Genomic DNA, 23,011 nt, shown 5'->3' with positions numbered 1-23,011 from the left:
TTCACTTCAGAGTATGGCCTCAATGTGCATCCATTTAGCAATAAATGTCTCTAATTTCTATTTTTTATGGCTGAGTAGTACTCCATTTTAGAGCCAAGGACAAAAATCATATGATCATCTCAATACATGCAGAAAAAGCATTCAACAAAATCCAACATGCATTTATGGTAAAAACCCTACAAAATTGGAATAGACGGTCTCTATCTCAATCTGATAAAAGCCATCTATGAAAAACCAATAGCCAATATCAAACTAAATTGTCAAAAACTGAAATCCTTCACACTAAAATCAGGAACAAAACAAGGATATCCATTATCACCACTCCTGTTCAATATAGTTTTGGAAACATTAGCCACAGCAATTAGACAAGAGAAGGAAATAAAAGGAATAAAGATAGGAAATGAAGAAGTCACATTGTATTATTTGCAGATGACATGATACTCTATATAGAAGACCCCAAGAATTCCACCAAAAGTCTTCTAGACTTAATAACCAAAATTCAGTAAAGCAACTGGATACAAGGTCAACACACAAAAATCAATATCTTTCCTGTACATGAACAACAGACGCACTGAGAGGGAAATAGGGCAAACAATTCTTTTCCCAATAGCATCCAAAAAACTGAAAGCCCTACAAATCACCCTAACAAAAGAAGTCAAAACCACACATTTATAATGGAAACCAAGATTTTGTGGACAGTTCTTGTAGCAGAGCTCAACAGACAGGGTATGGGTGTAGAGATAATGAATAGGTAGTCTGATTCAGACTCAGGTTTTGCAGGGGGATTGATTTTAAGGAAAATGAGGGGAAAATAGAGCACCATCTTTTAAAAGTAGAGTTGATTTATTGAGGTGTTGCCACAAAATTTTAAAATTTATATTTGGTAGAGATTGAGGTCTCAAAGGTGTCTTTTGAAAAAGAGTAAAGACAAGGGTACAAAAATACTGATCAGCAGCTTGCTTTGTTCCACTAACAAACTGTGGGTCTTTGAACAGCTTAGTTAACAATTCAAACTTATTTAGACCATTTCTAAACATTTATCCAGGCAGGCATTCTATATCTATAGTTCCTTCTCAGTGAATTCAACCAACCAAGGATCCAAAAAATTTTATCTATATTTAATATGTCCAGGCTTTCCCCCTTATCATGGTACCCTAAATAATACAGTATAACAAATATTGACATTGTATTAGCTATTATAAGTAGTCTATAAATAATGTAAAGTGTATAGAATGATGTGTGTAGATTACATGCAAATATTACAACATTTTATGTACAGGCCTTGATTATCAACAATTTCTAATATCCATGACGAGTCTTGAAACCAAAGCCTCAAGCATACTGAGAGTTGATTGCAATTAAAAATGTACTGAGGCTGGGTGTGCTGGGACATGCCTGTAATTCCAGAAATCTGGGAGAGATTGAAGCAGGAAGATTGCAAGTTTGAGCCCAGCCTGGACAAATTACCAATTCATCAAGATATCCCATCTCTAAAATAAATAAATGAATAAATAAATAAAAGTTCTAGGATGTAGCTCAGTGTGTAGGCCCTGTGTTCAATCCCCCATGCTGCAAAAACTGTGATTGAAAAAATATGGGGAATATGTGAATTTTATAAAATTATTACAATGAAAGATATATTGTCATTAATCCCCCTCAAAATACTCCCCTTGCTTTGAGAACCTTTATCATTCTTGTTATTTTTTGAAACAGCTTTAGAAATCCTCATTGGTGTGGCTACTTCTATGTCCTGAATTGATTAAAAAGTTTACTTTGCATGGTCATTTTGGTGTTGGGGAAGAGCCAGAAGTCACGTGGTACCCGATTGAGTGAGGAAGGTGAATGAGGACACAAAATGATGCTCTTAGGAGCCTGCCTTTCCATTACCCAGCATTTACTCTTAGCAGCATTTGCTGTACTTTTCAAAACACTCATAAAGACACAAAAGAGGACTTTACAGATTGCTTTAGAAAGTATCAAGAACAAGGGGATAAGTATGTTCAAAGCAAGGGTAAGGATCTTGAGATCATTTAATGGCAATGTGTCTTTTACTATAAAAGTTTTTAAAAATACAGTACACATATTTTGATCAGCTCATAAGTATATATATTTATATTCATTACAAGAGACTGAGATCAGTAGAATATATTTATATATTTCCATAATTTTCTTTTCTTTGAGGGAAGTGTGCCACAGGTTAAGCTCAAAGTTTCAGAATTCTTCACTATGTCCTTACTCAGTTAGAATTCAGGTCTCTGAGAACCTGACATGATTCTACAAATTTGAGTTCTGACTGTTAACTTAATCTGCCTTTATATTACAACATAGTAATTGCTATATCACAGTGAAATAAGGGTAAACCTTTTTTTTTTGTACTGGGGCTCAAACCAGGGACCTTGTGCTTGAGAGGCAGGCGACAGAACCACTGAGCTAAATCCCTGGCCCAAGGGTAAACCTTTTTTGAGGCACGGTTTCACTTTATAGTTCAAGCTGGATTTGAACACATTATGTAGCCCAGGGTAGTTTCTGGTTTTGAACTCATGGTGATCATCTTGCCTCAGCTTCCTGAGAGCTGGGATTACATGTGTATGCCATTGCATCCAGTCCATATAAATTTCAACTGGAAAATATCTGGTAAAGTAAATTCTAGTCATAATAACCTAATAATCAAGTCTTATTCTAGTATCCTAAAGAAATCCAGAAATTTTCTAATATTGGTTTGAAAAGGCATCATTCCAAATTTATAATGTGAATTGTACTAAATACAAGAAATAATTCTATACATAAATGGAAAAGAGGTGAATTTTTTGTTAGCCCCAGGCCCAAGATGCCCACAACGGAGACCTTAGTGAAGCTGAGTTAGAACACATGGACAAATATAAAGTTCCAAGACAATCTCTAAAACAAATACCTGATGTTTTTGCCATTTGGGGACTGGATGGGTAATACAGGAGATGACTTGATAGATGAACATGCTTAGAGGCAATTAGGTGGGCGAGATGGAGGAGTGCAACTTCGCCCAGGAGAGGCAAATGTTCATGGGTGCACACACAGTGAGCTCTTACAAAAAGCAAGCCTGTCCTCTAGCAAAACTCATATAATCAATTTTTTGCCATCTGATCAATAATCCTGGAAAACCCTCCTTTTGAATTCAGAGAGACAAAAGAAGAGAAGAACAAAGGGAGTAACAAAAGGAGGCAATCAGGAGGGACCAGACATCTTCCCCAGATACTGGAAATGACAGTAAGCAAAAAATATACATACTAAGAGGGAGTGGTAAATATATTCTAGCACATAGAAGGACTAGGAAGACACTAAGGACACACTTTGGAGACTATTTACCCAGACTAGGGAAATCAGCATGGCTTCATAGTAAAGTAGTTACCAGGAAAAGCCTGGAAACATAAAAGCCTATGGTAAACACCCATGTGATCCTTACAACCTGCAACAATTTGCTCTATGTTTTACATGATTTTACTCATTCAATCTATATAGCCAACCTGAAGAGGTCATCATATTCTCTATTCTATAAGTGAAGGAATTGATAAGTGTAATATGGGCCAGAAGTACTATTCAAACTCAGTAGTTTGCCCCTAGAAGCCATGTCTTATTCTAAACTGCACTGTAACATACTATAGTGTAGTATACCATCTTCTGAGATGAAGAGATGGGATTTTTACACATATTCAGTGGCATAGAGGCTTGAAGAAAATGGGATATTTTTTTAAAAAATTGTAAAAAAGTCATTGTCATGTACATGCACAATATGTGTATATGTACTTTTATATGGTCACCCAGAGTTATTTATTGTATAGCATGAAAAATTAAGTAGCAGTTGTGTACATCATGACTGTGACTGACTGTGTAGCAATATGAGTTCACTGGTAGGGGCATGAAGGATTGTAGGAATGATGGAAATACTTGATACTGTGACTAAAGTGATGACTAGGTATTGAGAGGGACACATTGACCAAATTTCATGCAAATGTATACTGTGTTTTCCTCTATAAAAAAAAGCAAACATACACAAGCAAACAAAATATATTTAGAGTTTCACGGGGAGTCTGAACCTCCCTGTCTATTAGGATTATTTGAATATTCGGACAGGCATACTAATTTCATCAGCAAAGACAATGGCATTTATCTCTTAAAGAAGATCATTTGAGATCTGTAATTCCTTCTAGTAAGTTTTTAATCTCTTGAAGACTAGTATCCTTTTCTTATTTTCTTTACTTCCACTCTCATGTCTTAAGTAATGTAAGCTGTTTGAACAAATAAATATACAGTATATAAACATATATATATATACATAAAATGCTCATATATACCTATATTCTTGGTGACTTAATAAAAGTCTTTTACTTGCTTTAAAAAACCTTCAATTCCCAGTTACACACACACACACACACACACACACACACACACACACACAATTTCTACCAAGACAAAGGGAAGAAGACTGACCAGAGATCACTTTAAAGTCAAAGATTTTGCTAAAAGTCAACAACCACTTTCTCTTCTCTTCCCGACTGCATCTACAATATTTCTAGACTTTTAACTCAATAAGAAATCCAGGAAGTGGTTGGTTAATCAAATAAAAAAGAATTACCTGAAAATTACTGCTTTTCCTGATACACTTCTTTTTAGTCTGAGTTCCACATGCTGAGGGAACTGACATGAATATAAATTGACCAAGAGGACTGTGTGTTTAAATACCTAAGTAAGTGAGGTGTACAGGTGAAATAGGTACATGATTAGGATATTAAGACTTTGGATTTAATTTCAAAAGATATTAAAACTTTGGGTTAAATTTCAATAGGAATGCAAGCATAACTAGATAACAAGTACTCTTCACTTTATCCAAAGCCGAATTCTGCTTCCTCTAATATTCCCTCCAGCTGGAGGATGTATGAAAGGCTTTGACTTTTTCTGTTCCATAGTCTTTTCAGTTTTCAGAAAGCTTTTCTCTCTCCTGTTGCTAAGAGGGAAAAGAAACTGTTGCCAAGTAACAGGAAAATAGTGTCCAGCTCATATCTGTGTCTCCTCTGTTCCATATGAAATTCAAAAGCCTCAGCTGTTCTCAAGGACATAGTGTGCAGAGATATCATTCAGAAACCAGCAAAACAGAAGTTTCAGACCTGTCTGACCCCGTGCAGTTCAATGTTATATTGTGACATGCAGCTTTATATATAATTTCTCATATTCCACATCAAGAAATAAGTATATTACTAATGCAATTGCATTTTTCATTTACCTGAGTTCTTTGTTTAACCATGAGCAAGTAATTTAAAGGAAGTTTACTTTGCTTGTTTCATTTCTTCTTCCTAACCAAGAGTATGTCATATCTGATCTGCTTAACAAAACTTCCTCTTTGTTCACAAGTAATAAGTAGGTAAGTAGACCTGTTATGATTCACCTTGACATACTTGGTGATTTAACAAACTTGTACATTTCAGAAATTGACACATCCAGAAATACTACAGTCAATGAAACATGAAATGAACACTCACTCTGAGTCAATCCAGTGAACTTCCCTGGCCTGTCCCTTTCTGAAAAAGAATTTCCCACAACCTCTGCTTTTGTTCCCTGTTGGTACCGTGTCTCAACCCCATAGCTACAGATAACTGGACCCATAATTAAGCTAAAAAGGATCAATGGACTAGATGGCTGGAGAAAATAAAATTTCTTTTTCTGAAATGTACATTTGGAGACACATAGTGAGATGACAGCTGGAACTGGGATTGTATAACCATGAAGCCATGTTAATTCATATTTAGACACCACAACTCATGCCGATGGAAAGGAGATAGAAGTGGAACAGATAATAAGAGATTGGGTCACTCCTGATATTGAAAGAGTTGATAGGTAAATAATTCTGGAGAGAAGTAGACATTGGCTTTCATAAATTGAGATTAGCATTGTATGTCTTATTTTTGCAATTATTTCTTTCAAATGTGTTCCATTAAATTTCTCTTTCTTTTGCCTTAGAAGAATTTCTGTAACTTGGTCACAGTCATTGTCAGAATTTAGTGCAGCCTAGTCTAATATACTCCAACTTCACATCTGATTCAATTCATTTATCCTCTCCCTCTTCCAATCACCTGCTCTTCTAGTGGCTTAGGGGTAGAAAGATATAAAAATGAGGACACATCTCTTAACAAGATTATCTTTGGTGGTTAAGTGCCCCTGGATATTTCCTTCAGTCTGATTTTATCTGATGCTCTCTGTCCTTGAGGAAATGCTATGTGTGATTCTTTTTAGAGTGGTCTTCACCTTGATCGTGGACCTCTTTACTGTGGATCATCCCTTCAGCAAAAGAAAGTCTATCCCTCTGGAATCTTCCTGGTGCTCCAATTTCTGTCCCCCTTTTCATGTTAGAGTTCCCATGGCTCTGTGGGAGCTGCCTGTGAAGCTCCACATTTTCTGTCTCTTTATTATTTCTTTCCTTTTGGGGAACAAGGATTGAACTTAGGGCCTTTGCACTGAGCTACATCCCTAGCCCCTTCTAAAGTTTTAAACTTTGAGACAGGGTTTTACTAAGTTGCTATGTCTGGACTAAAACATGCAATACTTCTGCTTCAGCCTGCCATAGTACTGGTGTTATAGGAATGCACCACCATGCTTGATCTACTTTATTAACTATGTCCTTCAATCAGATATCCATTCACTACTAAAATTCCCTCACCAACTAAGGATCAAAAAGAATTAGAATGGAATATAGGTTACCTCCATTTTTTTTTAACAAATATGCTTCATTATCTTTCCTCCAAGCACCAATAATATGCAATCATCCTCATGATGAACCTTGGCCTGACAAGTCTGCAGGCAGTAAACAGACTAAAACTCAAAATCAGAGGATACAAGTCAAGGTTTCCTTGGAACTTCCTCGTTATTCTCTTGTCTAACCAATTTATAATAATAGGTTTTAAGGTACTGAAGTTTTACCAAAATCCAGTCAGAGAAACAGACACTCAATTCTTTTTCTTAGAAGTGTTTCCAATCTTGCCATGTGATTCTGGTCATTTATGCCTTGAATTTGGCTTTGTAAGCTAAGGAGACCTTACTTTTGCTCTTCCATGGTCGATAACGGTAAAGCAGCATAGGAGAAATATTAAGTAACTTCTTATTCTACTCAAGTGAATTGCCAAGACCCTCTGATTCTTCTATCCCCAAGTTTCTCATTTTATTCACTGGGGAGGAAGTGGTGGAGAAATAGTTTGTAAGGTCAATGGAGAGAAACCTGACCAGCATCAGCCATTGCTCATTGGAATTCTTTTCAGAATATGGAGCACTTAAAGTCCTTTGTCAGCTTAGTTTACAATTAACCTTGACTGCATTTCTAGAGTAGCAGTAAAAAGTCTTTTTTGAAACTACTTACACTGACTCTCCAGCTTAACTCCTTTTCTCATGAAGCTGTCCTACATTTCTTGTCCTTAGTTTCTATGACAGCTAGTATTAAAATACACCAAACACTTATATTTTCCTCTTCTCTCCTTATGCCCAAATATTATCCAACTGAATCAATGAGAAAGTGCCCATCAGTGCCTCTAGAGAGAAAGGAGTGACAGATATATCATCAAGGAACTCTGTATCTGCTTGAAAGGCAAAACTTGCACACAGAGAAATAACAATATACCATATTATTTCAGTGAGTACCAGAGGAAGTGCAAGAGACAATAGCCACTCTGGGAGGCTGTTGGGTCATAGCCAGCAATCATGCCATTATCATACAGAATTGATGATTGGAAAATTGAGTCACATTTGCATTTAGAAAAAGAAATGACAAGCTGCATGTTCATTTTGAGGACTTTGAATGCTGTAGTTAGAGAAGCATTCTCATAAGAATAAAAATAGCTTATATACTTATAAATCGCCATTGTGGTTAGGGTAAAATCCCTCAAATAACAGAGGATATGCTAAAAAAACTTTTCTATGTGTGGGTTTACATGTGTTTTATGTATATATTTTGTGTATGTGTAGATATATGTGTGTAAATAATATATAAATATATTTTATACAAAATAGAAGTACAATAAAATTGAGTATATGAATAAAATATATTTCATTGATCATTGTATTTTAATATTTAAGTGTTGAAAAGCCTAATGAAAACTCATTTGAAACAAAATTTATGATTATTCTAAACTAAAACAGGAAGCTATACTCTATGAGCCAGGATACTTAAAAGTTTGGCCTCTGTAGCAGTCTCCCTGAATAGTCTTAAATAAGTTAATATTTTTAAGCTTTCTAATCATGAGGCCCTAAGAGTTTTACATTTGTTTGATGGTGATACTAATTGACATTGGCTTTGGTTGATCTTTTAAAACAAATGCCACAGCCACCTTTTTTTGTCTAGAAGTGAATGTCTGGCTACAAAGAAAAGGGAACAGTTATAAAAATTAATACAATAGTGAAAACATGGAATGTTAATTCATAAGGGAAGAGACTCTTTTCACCTTTGGACCCTTACCCCAGAAAACTTCAAGGAGGGGGACATCTCTAACTATTTTAAGTTTATAAAACTACACTAACTTGGGTAAGTTGAATCTGAGATAATTCATTTGATTTTCACATCCTTTTTCAGTACTGAGTTTTTTGGAATCTTTATTTCTATTCCATTTTGGGAAAATCTGTTTCAAATCATTAGATGGGTTAAGAAAAAATGTTTAGTAATTCTGATATTTTAATGAGCATTATTCATGGAGCAGATTATATATTATTTCTAAGCGCTTTACGGCAGGTAGTCACTCTAAAACACATTTAAAAATATTAATCTAAATGATTTATAGTGAGTTACATTTATAGCTAGTAAACATTTGAAGGCCTATATAGGCCTATAACTAATTATGTTACTTTTTATAGCTATCTCACACCCAATAAAATATGCTGTACTTGACAAGGTGAAATATCTAAACACAAGAATATTTAATAATTCCTCAAATATTTAAATTTTATGATGTAAAATTTCTAAGATATTCCAGTGAATTTAGGCTTTGAATTTATATTTCCTTTTCTTCATATTAATATAGAATATAAATAGAAATTGTAATCTAATATTTGAAATTTCACTGACTTTTGCTTTTCTCCGACATTGATCATCTCCAACTTGAAGCATTCACAAGAAATTTATACCGCCATTTGCAACTATGTGGATGAACCTGGAGGGCATTCTACTAGGTGAAATAAGTTAGACACAGAAGAAAAATACTTCATATTCTCATTGATATAGTCAATCTAAGAGAAATTCAAATATATAGAATCAGAGAGTAGAATGGTGGCAAATAGGGCCAAAAAGAAAAAAGAAATGAGTGATGTAAATCAGACTGAAAGATGTGTAAATATGTATTTATGTAGATAAAGTGTAGAAATCTAATATATAGCATGAAGACTACAGTCATAAGATTGTTTTATACACTAGAAATTTGCTAAAAAGTAAATTTTAGGTGTGTCTACTGCAAAAAAGGTAAGTATATGAAGTGATAAATATGTTAATTCCTTGGCTAGAGTAATAATTTTACTACATATGTTTTTATATCAAAACATAATGTTGTATAACTTAAACATATACAATAAAATAAATAGATTTTATTATGTTTTCCTATTGATTATTATGGATAAATTTGTACCTATTTCATAGAAGTTTCCAATATATAATATTTTTATATACATAGTAATATATTACATAATATCCTGTCCTTTATCATATATGATAGGAAATGTATCCTGTAGAAATAGTATAGTAAAAAAATAAAATGTGTGTATAGCATGAATACATGATTAATAATAAAAAATTTTATATGAAAAATCCTCAGTGGTTTATAACAAAATTCATCATCCTATTAAATATTTTAATGTTAATATATTATTTAATATGATTGTTATCATTGTTTCACTGGGAATATGGATCACATGGAGCCACTGGGTAAACCTCAATTGATTACTTTACCTAAGAAGCCCAGTGGAACTTAGTGTGAGTTGTTAAAGGAAAGTATTAATCTGGAAAGTGAGAGAAAAGGGAGAGGGAAGGAGAGAGGAAGAAGGAAAGAGGGAGAGAGAGAGAAGGAGAAAGAGAGAGAGAGTAAGGATTAGACTGAGGGTCTAGGAGAAGCAAACTGTGTTGGCTGTGTTGATTGCTGACCTTTTGGTCTCTGCTGCCAGCCCTCATGAGGTTCTTGTGTACTTCTTACTCCAGTTGTGAGACATAGCATCATAGAAGACTCGGTGGGCACTGATAGCAGTTGAGAGTAATGTGGGGGTGAAGGTGACTCATCAGAATCTCCTTTTCCTCTGTCCCTTATCCCAAGGAAACTCTGAGATGACTGGTCTCAATATTAGGGATCTCAATGCTATGGTTCCTTTGGGGGCTAGTGTCATTATTTTTGCAGTGTTTCAAGAGCATTTTGGAATAAGGTCATCTGAAATAGAAGAGGGTTATATTAAATAGAATAGAATATGCCTTTTCAAAGTATATTATAGATGTCTTGATACTACCAACACATTGGATCAAGATAATTACTATAAGATCCCAGGAAAAAGTAGTAATCCTCCTATATGTGTGTTAAGGTGTATTCTACTTAAACAAAAGGCTTATTAGGATAGTGTCTAAAATAGGTGAGCTTCCTATCTGTTTTACTCATAGTAGGACATTAAAATTTTGCCTTTAAATAATAAGACATTCCATTCTGTTCCTTTTTTTCTTTACTCCTATATTTACCTCAGTTCTTCACTGTAGTATTTTTGTACCCCAATATATTTTCTTCTCTTTGAGATGACTCAGAATCTCTTTATTTCTGCTGAAAAAATGCCCCCAAAGCTACAGTCTCCAGAGGGGAGTGACACTGACTTGAATGTCTATCTCTTCCTTATTAAAAATCTGCATTAGCTCTAAGAGTTGCTTTGGTCATTTTCTGTCTCTATACCACACATCTTCATCCCAAAGTCTTGGCCTTAGGGTGAGATATTTTTTTATTCAGCGCTCTTGTTCAATTTTCTACCACTCCAAAAGTTCACTTGCAGTACAATCTTTATCAATTGATTTATTTAGAGATTTGTTTACAGACACTAAAACTGTCAAATACCCTCTGGTATCAATGTCATAACTTTGTATAGCATCTTTTGTTTATTTTTTGGTGTTCAGTTCTATTTCCAGGTTATGATTACCATCATAATGAGTGGCTGTTGATGCTGAAATTAAAAATACTTTTAGCAAGAAAGAACCTTTGCTGATTTGGGGTCTGAACTGTATGTGGATTTATGAATTTGGTGGAAATGTTTCTCAAAGATCTATTTTACCTATGGCAGGTATGTTTATTTTTAATTATTTCACAATTGGCATCTTGTGGCCCATTTAAGCATCCAGTACAGAAAGAAGTTCTTGTTATTCAAGTCTATATGCTTGGATTACTTTTACTTTTAGCCTAGAACACAATGCCAAGCACAAAAGAAAAGCTCAATAAATCTTTCTGCTACTTGAATTGTTTAGTTACAAAATACATGTAACCAACACATCTTTTCATTCCCTCTACATTTACATATAAAAAACAAAGAATTAACTGAGGATAACAATATTTCAAGATGTGAAAAAGTTTCTGGTGTGCAATTCAAAGGCCTGTGTAACAAATAGGATGCCAGAAATATAACATTCTTTTCTGGTGGAGACATGTCAATATCCTAGATTAAAATATTGCAAAAAGACAAAAATCTCAAATAGTTGTAGTGATAGAAAATCAATAAAACTAGTTATAACAGCTTATGATATGTAATTTGTCCAAAATAATCTTTTATTGATCAGTGAAATCCTAAAACATGATATCCAACTTTAAAAAATATGGCATTGGAACCTATTTTCAAGTATATAATATGTACCAGCTCTCGATATCATCTATGGATTTATATTGTTTCATTCCAGTACCAGTGCCTCTGTAAAGATTTCTCTAACTCCTTCATCCTTCTCTTTACTGGACATTTCCAACTTTATATCAGTTCTATTGACCCATTTATCACTTAAAAATAATGTGTTATAACTCCAGTAATACATCGGTTCATGAACGATTCTGTTTGGAAACAATTTGGTTCACAAACAGAAGCATTCAGCAAAATTTTGTTTCTGTTCACTAAGTCTACATCAGGTGATGAACAGAAATATACCCAACTTCTCCAGAATTGTGGAATAAATTAAGTTTGTGAACCAAGGTACTACTGTATTTATAGCATGTGATTAGCTGAGACTGTAAACTTTCTGACTGGAAGAACCATGTTCCATTTATCTTTTTATTCCTGACACTTAGCATAATATCTACTCAATATCTATTTGTAAAGCCAAGGTGATTTTCCTTTAGTATCTAAAATTCTTTAGTATTTAAAATAATGTGATTCAAGAAGATTAATTGTGGTGTTATATTTAAGTATACACATTATTGTACAGTAGCTTAATAAAAAGAGTATGTTCAGAATTTATTGTGGTGTATAGACACATAAGTTTGAAGTGCTTGAAAAACATTGTGTTTTTCCTAAATGGTTGCCACAGGAATAGCTTTTGAAAAAAGTCAGTTCTGTGTACCATTAAAGCTTGTATCCTAGAATAACCACAGAATATATTTCTTAGTATAGATCTGTGCCTGTTTTAGTGCATGCTTACATGTGAATGTGTTCAGTGTGAGGTAACATGAATTTTAAGCAACACTAATCTCAGTATCATAGATTTAATTTTACTTGTTTCTGATTTACTATCTCTAATCACTCTTTCTTCTTTAATCCCCCTTTGAGGAATAATCTTTTAGAATGAATCCTAGAATCAGAATCCTAGCTAGAATCAGAATCTTAGGGATCACCCTACAAGGTCTTTAAATGCTTTACAACATTTAAATAATTAAAATAGTACAATAAGGCTTTAGGATGAAATAAAGGAATGTAATTGAATGTATGTGTGAATTTGGCATTTGATAAAGGAGCCATCACAAACTAATATGAAATTAAGATTGTTCAATAAATTAATTTTAAACTATGGATTAGTAGTCTAAAAAGCAGTTTTAATATAGATCTCATAGCACTTATATAACACATTTAAAATATAGTAAAGAAATGAATAAAGCATTAACAACTATGGGAGAAGATTTGTTTTAGAGAAGTTACTTTTTAATACTTAAAGGAAGAAATCAGAAAATACATTGATAATTTGAGCACATGCAAACTTCTAATTCCTACTCAGTAAAAATATTATGAGTAAAATTTGAAAGTAATTAACAAACAAGAAATTAACAAGAAAGAACTATTAAAAGAAATATATTTGGGCCGGGGATTTAGCTCAGTGGTTTTGCCGCCTGCTGCGCAAGTGCAAGGACCCGAGTTTGATCTCCAGTACCAAAAAAAAAAAAAAGAAATATATTTATGACTTTGATTTTACAAGCAGCATTCTAGATATGTACCCTTGGGCAATTCTCCTCACCTCTGTGGACCTCAGAAGCCTATTATATAAAGTGGAGATTCTGGGAGTGTTTATTATAAGGCCTAATATTAGAAATTAATGTAAATGCAATTAATGTAAAGCATTAAGGTGGTGACTGGCATATGATAAGTACCACTATAGAAGGTAAGCTGCTGCTGTTATATGAAATTCCTGACAAAATACAGGTTGTGACTGTATTTATATAAGATATCTAAAACACTTAAATAGAAGAATAATACACTATATTATGTAAACAAAGATGAAAAATTATACTACTAAATGAAGAAATGAATATCATGGAAATAACTTCATATATGGCTGTTGTCATTTTATATATTCCTATGTATATAACAATATAATAACACTAACAATATTTGTGCCCATCCCCTAAAAATTCACATGAGTAGCCTAACACCTAGTGTAATGGTACTGTTATACGGAGCCCTCGAGGGGAGAATGACTTTAGAGAGGTCACAAGGTGACATCAATGAGATCAGTGCTCTTACAAAGAGAAGAGTTCTCCCTTTCTGTCACTCTGAGGAGAATGAAAATAGCTGTCTGCAACTGAAGAAGCCTTCATCAGAAACTAAACTGGCAGACCTCCTAATCTTATTTGAGCTATTTAATCTTTGAAAATTTGTTATTGAAGTACATGCAGAAATGTGTCTCCCAAGGAAAAAAGAATTTATATAATGTATTTAGAATTTTTAAGTCATTTGCTTTTTTAAACAAACAAGTCTTTAAAAATATATCATAAAATATATTTGGAAACATTTTAATATATATATGTATATATACCTGTGTGTATCACATTATCACAAATAAAACCTACATGTATTATATGTAATATGTGCAAATGAATATGAGTATTTTAGAATATGAACAGTAGTTAACTGTATGTGTATATATATATATGGTTTTACTTTTGCTTTATCTCCAACCACATTGGTAACTGTAACTGCTAATTAAAATTTTAGGAAATAAAATGTTGAAGCTTTACTGCATAATAGGAATATGACTGACTTTTACAGATATGAGTGGACTTCTTGCCAGAATCACATTCTGAATGATGTTGGCAGCATTACTTAACTCTTCGTTATGGTTTATGTCTAAATGTCACCCCAAAACTTCTTGTGCTGATAAGTAGAACTTCTGGAAGTGATTGGACCATGAGCGTGTGATACTCATCAGTGAATTAGCTCAGTGATGAGTTGATAGCTCAATGTGATGTTGGAAGGTGAGGCCTAAACTGAGAGGTGGAGCACTAGAGGTATGAGCTGTAAGGGTCTCTCTCTCCTCTCTTGATCTCTTTCTCTACTTCCTGCAACCATGCCATGAGCTGTTTCTCCTATGCAACACCATCCTGCCTTGGAGACAGCCAACTATGAGCTGAAACCTCTACAAACTTTAAGTCAAATAATCTTTTCCTCCTTAGAGCCACCGGTATAGCATATTGTGCCTTACTGATGAAAAAGTAACTAAGACATCTCTACAGAGTCAGCTTTCTCATTTCAAAATAAAGATAATAATATCATGGACCTAGTGTATGAATTGCACAGGCAGATAGAACAGAGCCTGACAGATAAAATGTACTCAACACATTAAAAAAATAAGCAGTAACATAATCCATTCCCTTTCTTTTTAAATTATTATTCGATGGGAGATATTTTGATGACTGATCATGCTCACTGTAATCTTTGGAGTAGGTGCTCCCCTGGAGAACATATTGTTGAGATGACTGTTTTCAAAATGTGTATAGTCATCACAACTTTCTGAGGACTTTGTAAAAAATTTCAGAAGGCTATCTCCATCTACCCTTCACTTTGGGGAGATTCTGATTCAGTTTGGCCAGGATTGTCTATAAGTTTATTAAACAACTCCCACAAATAATTTCATTAGATAGCAGCCACAGGACCAGATTCTCCAAACCCTGAGTAGAGGTTGTTTTAACTATTTTAACTTTTATGCAGCATGCTGGATTGTCAACTAAAGAAACACAGGCTGGAATACTTGAATTCTTTCAATGTTAAGCCTGATGGTGTTCCTTCACAGCAGAGGCCAGTGGCAAGGAGCTCTGTTTTAGGTGTGTTGGCATCACCTAGCATGAATAATTCATGAAAAGTGGGTATGTTACTAAGAGCAGTTTGTAGGCCAGGCTATTATCAAATATGCAATTGTGAGGATGGAGTAACAGAAGTTGACAGAAGAAGAGGGAAAGGAGATTGCTGCTGCTGCTTCTTCAGAACTCTTCTGAAATTGACAAGAACCTCCTCTTTGATCAAACATTAGGAGGCATCTTCTAAGTGACCTTTTCAATTGGGTCTCATTCTTGAGTTGCTGGCTTGCTAAATCTAGTTTTAGCATACAGTCCTGGTAAGCCATTAGAGAGCGCTTCTCCCAACCTCTGATATCCTAATTCTTCTCCCATAAATAATCAAGTCTTCCTTTACCTGTCCTTGATACCTAACAGAGTTCACAGTAATTTTCTCTCCACTCCTTCACCCTGTACATTGGCTATAAATCTGCACTTATCCTCGTGGTGTTCCACAGTTGAGTTCAAGTTCTATTCTATAGTCTTGACACCTGTTCAGTAATCTTCAATAAAGTATTGGTTCTCTGTTTAACTCTATCCAATGCAATTTTTCTTTGACAATAACTAGCATTCCACTTTCCATCACAAAGTTTTCTCATGTTCTGACATATTAGAAAGAAGCTTTCTGACCAAACTTTCTTGCCTAAGTGAGGATTAGAGTATCAGATGGTCTTACTCTTCCTGGAAATCTAAAGGAAGCACCGTGGCTGCAGTGTGGGGACATCCTCTTGGTCAACAGGGAACAAAATATTTAATTCTTCCCACAGGTGAGGATCAGTGTCCAGTGCTGTATGGCTGCGCTAGGAGTTACTGTGTGTGTGGTAAGCATTCAGCTCTAAGGGCTGGATAATGAATGTGATTTCCTTAGGTGCCGCGAGCACACTGCCCGTGGACACTTTTTGTATACTTGATACCTCTATGTCCTTTCGTCTTCTAGTGCCCTCCTATTATTGGTTACATTTCCATGTCTTTCAGTCCCTCCAAATCGAGGATATCTTGGTATCTCAGCAAGAGATTCTTTTCCTCTCACCATATATTCTCCCATAACAATTAGTTGTGTGCATGACTGTTCCCCATGTCACTCAAGTTTCGAGATTTTAGATTCAAAATCAATTTTAGTTTATATAATTTTCCTCTCTGTGAAATTCTGTTCTATTATGAAATTTTATTTTTAAAAATTTATTTTTACTAGTAAATATTTACCATACATAATTATCACATTCATTATAGGGAATTTGTACTTGAATATATGTTTTAATTCTTTTCTTTTTTCATTTACCTCCTGTCCCTTCAACCTATCTTCCCCTCCCCATTTACAAAAGCTTTGTTTCTATTTTGCCCTCTCATTCTCTCTTTTTTAACACTTTTCCTATCCTTCCCTCTCCCCTCCTCCCTCCTTTGTTCTCCTTCCCATCTGAACATATTTGTCCTACTTCCCAGTCCTACTTTCCCTATCCTCTATTTACCCTTTGAGTTTCTCACACAAGAGAAGCAATGAGATACTGAAAAGTGTGTCTGATTTACTTTGGCTAACATTAATTATGGTCTCAAGGTTCACCTATTTACATACAAATGATATATTTATTCTTTGTGGCATAATAAGATATATTGTATAGAAATTGTATAGAAATAACACATTTTCTTCATCCATTCAACTGTTGATGGGGATATGAGCTAGTTTCAAGATTTAGCTATCACAATTTGTGCTGCTTTAAATATGAGAGTGCTTATATCACTATAGTTTGATGCTTTTAAACCTTTTGGGAAGATATCTAGAAGGAGCATAGCTGGGTAATATGGAACTTCTAATTTCCATTTGTTGAGGAGTCTTCATACTGATTTCCATATTGGTTGTACCAATTTACACTCCCACCAACAATAGAGAAGAGTTCCTTTTTCCCCACAGCCTTGCCAGCATTTTTTATTGGTTGGTTTCTTGATAGCAGCCATTCTTTCTGGAGTAAGATGAAATTTTTCTTGTTTTTTAAAGTTTTACCTATTCTATCTTCCAGCATATTAAGTGTTTCTGTCTTAATATTTAGATATTTGCTCCATTTCCATTTTAGTTTAGTATGTGTGAGAGATATGAGTCTAGGTTCAATCTTAGGCATGTGGAAAGCCAGTTTTTCCAGCACCATTTATTAAAGAGGCTATCTTCCTTGCAGTGAAGGTGTTTGGCCCCTTTGTCAAAGATAAGGTAGCTGAATGCATTTGGAGTTGTTTCTCCATTTTCTAATCTGTTTCATTGATTCTCATCTGTTTCTTTGACAGTACCATATTTTTAAATTTTTATTTGTATTTATTTATTTTTTTTTAAATTCTTTTATTGGTACATTTTAGATATACAATACATTTACATTTATCTTTGGGTGCTTATACCTGTACATGATGTATCTTGGTTCTCATTTTTTCCCCATTACCTGTGTGCCCTTCACCCCTAAACCCTTCCCTATTTACATACTTCGTTTCCATTTTTTTTCTTTTCTCATAATTTTTCCTTTCCACTTGAACGCACCCGATCTTGTCTGATCTCGGAAGCTAAGCAGGGTCGAGCCTGGTTAGTACTTGGATGGGAGACCAAATTTTTTTAAAATCACAGTAGCTTCTCATAACTGAATTAATCAGAGTACATTGAGGAAAGCAAAATAATAGAAAAAATACCTCAAATTTGATAAGTGCCATTCTACCAAATAAGTTAAACAGTCCACAGAAGCATGTTACTTCTATCATTGAATTAATTAGGAACATCATTTACACTTAGAATTCAACATGTGCAGTTGCTTTGAAAACTCCAGTAGCTTCTCAAATACTCAGAAACATTTGACCTTCAAGTATTTCTAATATAGTTTACTTAGAGGTGCCAGATTCCATCTGTAATTAATCCCCACTTCAATACACCCTTGAAATTCCCAAGATTTTCTATATCATGTTATATGTTTCAAGGACACACCAGTATCATCTGGGTTAAAAGATTCAAACATAGCTTTCACAACCCCATGCATTTTAATCACTTTTGTTTGAGAATCACATATGTAAATTTCTCAGCAGAAAATTTCCCTCTGACAAAATGTGATAATCACGTTCAGTGAAACTTTCCATATGGAGCATAAGTTATTTTTATATTTATTTCAGATCATGATCTTCCCTAAAATATAATTTAAAAGACAAAGTAACTATATCTAACTCAGAATTGTGTTCACATATTATACATCAGAATCTCTCAGATGTAGATTTCTATCTGTCATAAACTGTCTTCTCTCTAAAACTGTTTTTTCATAAGTATTTTATTAAGAAAAATCTGTTCAGATAACTGAAAGACTGTACCTAGGCAGTCATAGCATTGGAAAACGTAGTGGAGTCAGCTCAATGATACACCCGAGTACATTTTATAGCACAAAACATTTTTGGTACTAAAATCATTTTTGTTAGGATGTAGAGAAACCCATTTTTCTTTTTTTTATGAAAATAATTATTAGAGAAAATATTCAGTAAATTATGTTGTAATTTACTGTTCCTTCTGTTGCTATTTCATTTGGGGTCTGTATTTCCTGGATAGACATACATAAGTGAGAGCTTTTTTTTTTTTTTTACAGTTCCAGACCTTGACCATTTTCAATTTCTACATGCCTATAAGAAAGACAAAATTTGCATTAAGACAAGTTTTTAGTCAGTGTGTGTTTGAGTGGGGGGAAGAAAATAAACTGACACATTAATCAGCACTGGTTTTGGCCCAGGGAACAAAAAAGGAATGTTGTCTTGACAGGTGACAGCAACCAGAGGGCAGCAACCAGAGGCCACATATCAGATCTCACAAAGTGTGGCCAGTCAGGAGTGGGCATCCAGATGGGGTACAGAATTAGGCACTGAGGAGCACTGAGACAGCCTTGAAGCATTTCTTTTGTTTTATATCTTGATTCAAATGTAAAAGACTCTTTGCCCACATCTCATTGGGTCTACTATCTAGCTATGACCCTTTGACCATCTCCTTGAGTGTAGATAAAACTCAGGGCCCCAAATTATTGATGTTATCCCCTAGATAAAGCAGCATTTTAAAAACCGGCATGTGTTTCACACTGAAAACCCCCTAGCCTGGGAGGGGCCGGTGGAGAAGGCCGCCATCTTAGCTTTTCCACATGAATTCTAGTGTGTTGCAGAGATCCAGGGGTCACATTTCCATTGGCCATGAGTGGTGAATGTAATAGGTAATCTTTACACTGACATTCGCTCTCTCTCTTTACAAGGGAAACCAAATCAAGCCTTCCGAATCTAGACACATGGCATCAGCGTCAGGCTCTGCCCTTGGCAGTGGAGGCCGGGCTTGGGGTGGCTAGGCTGTGCTGCTGCTGGAGCAGGGCATACTCTCTGTGTTTCCGGTGCTGTGAGCTGCACTGCTGTTTTCTGAGGCCGGTGGAGAGGTGGGGACTTGTTGCCTTCCTGCTGTCTCTCCTGTGTGGGAATAGATGTACCACAAGGCTCCTGTCAAGAGTGCTCCGATCACAAATGCTGCGAATGCAACGCCGTCACAGTCAGGGTGTCCAGACCATGGAAAATTGGTGGAGGAACTGGATTTGATTCCTTCATGCTTGGAACTTTTTCTTTAGGTTCTGCTTGGTGAATCACAGCCAGTGGCTTGGTAAATGTCTTCTTGTTCTGCATCATGGCCCAGATCATGGCAGCATCCAGCGAGGTACAGGCTTCATCGCGAGGCACACACTTAGGCAACTTCTGGTGATCCTTCTCCTTCTCGGTACACAGCTGTCAGCTCACATTGCAGGAAGAGCAGTGAGGTGTTGAACATGGAGTTAAAGACAAAGCTGAATCTCTTCTTATCCATCTCAGCTTGTGGGATAGGAAAGTGCACTCTCTTGGGACTGTAGAATTTCACAGATTCATCTTTAGGACAAATGTTCTCAACGATAGTATAATCAGACATCCTATTAGGGTTTGAAGATGGAGAGATAAAGCACGTTTAGATGGCAAATCCTAGTTCTTGGTCAGCCTTAGTGACAGACACCTCAACGTAAATGTGCCCATTCTCTGCTACAGAGAAGACCCCTTGGGAGGGCACCAGAAAGAGGTCAGTGTTGTACAGCTCCATGTTGAAAGTGATGCTTCCACTGGGCTGGGCCTGGAAGCTGCTGGGATTCCCCAGCTGCCTCAAGCTACAATTAAACATCACAATTTCAGGACGGCTGGCGAGGGAAACATCTCCTTCATCCAAATCTCCTGGAAATCTATTATCACCTGACTCCAAATCTTCATAACCATCTGGCCAGCCACTGCTGTCCCCAGGCGACGGAACCTGTATCACAATGGAATTATAGTAAACCACACCACAGGAGGCTGACTGCTGCAGGCGCCAAGTTCCGCAACCATTCAGGGGAGACTCCAAAATGAAGTGCGTGCCATTCATCTTGGCCTTGCAGGAGGATCCAACAGGGTGAGCTCCATCCCTGAGTGGCCGTTGGTCTGAAAAGAATCTTTTTCTACAGCCACAATCATCTTTTCATTGTCACATTTGACTGATGGGACAATATCCATACTCCCTTGTGCCTCTTCCAGTTCTCTGGGACCAGGAAACAGTTGTACACTGGAGATGACAGAATTCTTTAGCCTAGGGATCCTATCTTCTCCTCCTTCCTTCTGGCCTCTCCTGGAGATATTAGGAAAAGGAAAGGGGAGACCTCCAGTTCAGCTACCCCCTCCCTGGAAGGGTGAGTTCTATGGGCCAGGCAGGATGACTGGGTCCAGCAGGATCTGTAGCCCAGGAGGGATGGTATGAACTTCCTCATTGTTTTCAACTCTAACATGAAATCTGTTAGCCACAGGAGCCAGTGTGTATGATGTCACTGGACCATAGCCGTTATCCAAAGCCCACTTCACCAAATTCTCTTGGTTGGAAGGAATGTCATTTCTTATTGATCTGGTCATTGTCATGGATCTTTCATTCTCTTTCCCAAAGCCAATACTATTGGGAGCAATAACTTTCAGGTTCCCCTTAACATCAAAAGATCTGATCACCCAGTTGACAAACTTTTTGCACTTCAAGATCAGGTTGAGATTTTTGACCACTGTAGAATCCTCTGGAGAAGGTCTTATGTCAATTATTATATCCACCTGGAAATCACTGTAAGGGTAAGGGTTGGGGGTGATTATCTCAGTGATGTGTACTTCCTCATCCTGGGGCTGGCTGGACATCACACACCCTTCTGCGGCTTTGGGCTGAAGGTACCCAGCGAGGTAATTGAGTGAGAGAAAATTCTTCCCTATGTTGCATGTGGGAGGAAACACTTGATCTTCCCCCACTTTAATAAAAATGTTTCTTGCTATCTTGAGTTTGGTAAATGAAGTAACTGCCCCATACTCCTTTTGGGCCCAATTTAATAGATGTTTATTTCCATGGGGGAGGTTCCTTTCTTCTGTTTTTGCTGTTAAGGAGAAGTTTCCTGATGAAAACTGGACCACAGAACCCTCAGACACCAAGAAGAGTCTGGGGACCCCAGTGGCGAGTCTCTCTGTTTTCAAATGCCAGACCAGGGGTTGCGGGGAGTTGAGCAGAAACACAACAGGCTTGTGGTGAATGTAGACTGAGGAAATAGGCTTCAGATATTCAGTCAATAAAGTGAGAGCTGTACTTGCCAAATGCTGAGTTAAATGCATTGTATCAAAGGTGAATAGGTGGGCTTGTAGCCCACTCAAGCATCAAGAGTATCCTTCATTGAAAACAACTGACTGACAACATTGGTTGCTTTTATCAAAGTGTTTGTGGAAGAGACTGGATGTGTTAGGAAATCCAAATCTTGACAGTGCTTCTTTATCTCATTTTGTTGTTGTTTTTTTCTTCTTTTTTTAAAATTAGTTTTATTGGTACATTTTAGGTATACAATATAATGCCATTCATCATTAGAAATCTGCACCTCTACATAATTTCTCTTGGTTCTTATTTTTTCCCCATTCCCCTGCCCTCCTTTCAACCCCTCCATCATTCCCTATTTGCAAAGACTTTGCTTCCGTTTTTTCATTTTCTCATATTAATTCCATTCCCTTCTTTCCTTTCCCCTACCCCTCACACTTCCCATTCCCTTTTATCTTATTTGAAGATATTCAGTCAATAAAGACTGAACATATACAAAAAGTAAAATATGATTTTCTGTACATACAAATTGTATAACAGTTAACACAATCACTTTAATTAGCATATCCACCACCCACTACATTGTACATTACATCATTAAAAACTTGTTTAATTTATAACTGAAAGTTTTCACTTTTTGACCAACATCTTCCTATTTCCCACAACACTGGGCCCTGACGTTCATCATTCTATGCTCTGTTGTTAAGAATTTAGCTATTTTAGATTCCATATATAAGACTACACAGCATTTATCTATCAGTGTTTGGCTTATTACACTTAATATAATGTCCTCCAGGTTCATCCATGGTAAAAAATGGCAAAATTTCCTGCTTTTTTCTAT

General features: G+C 35.8%; 1 pseudogene; it reads right to left on the bottom strand.

The window, feature by feature from the left end:
- Positions 1–19,787: 19,787 nt before the first annotated feature.
- On the bottom strand, positions 19,788–22,220 carry LOC101704379 (transforming growth factor beta receptor type 3 pseudogene; annotated as a pseudogene).
- Positions 22,221–23,011: the final 791 nt, after the last annotated feature.

Source organism: Heterocephalus glaber, unplaced genomic scaffold, assembly GCF_053883595.1.
Source record: "Heterocephalus glaber isolate CG9 unplaced genomic scaffold, H.glaber_assembly_v1.0 deba00000122, whole genome shotgun sequence".
NCBI classification, from domain to species: Eukaryota; Metazoa; Chordata; class Mammalia; order Rodentia; family Bathyergidae; genus Heterocephalus; species Heterocephalus glaber.
This window is presented reverse-complemented; position numbering and strand designations above follow the sequence as displayed.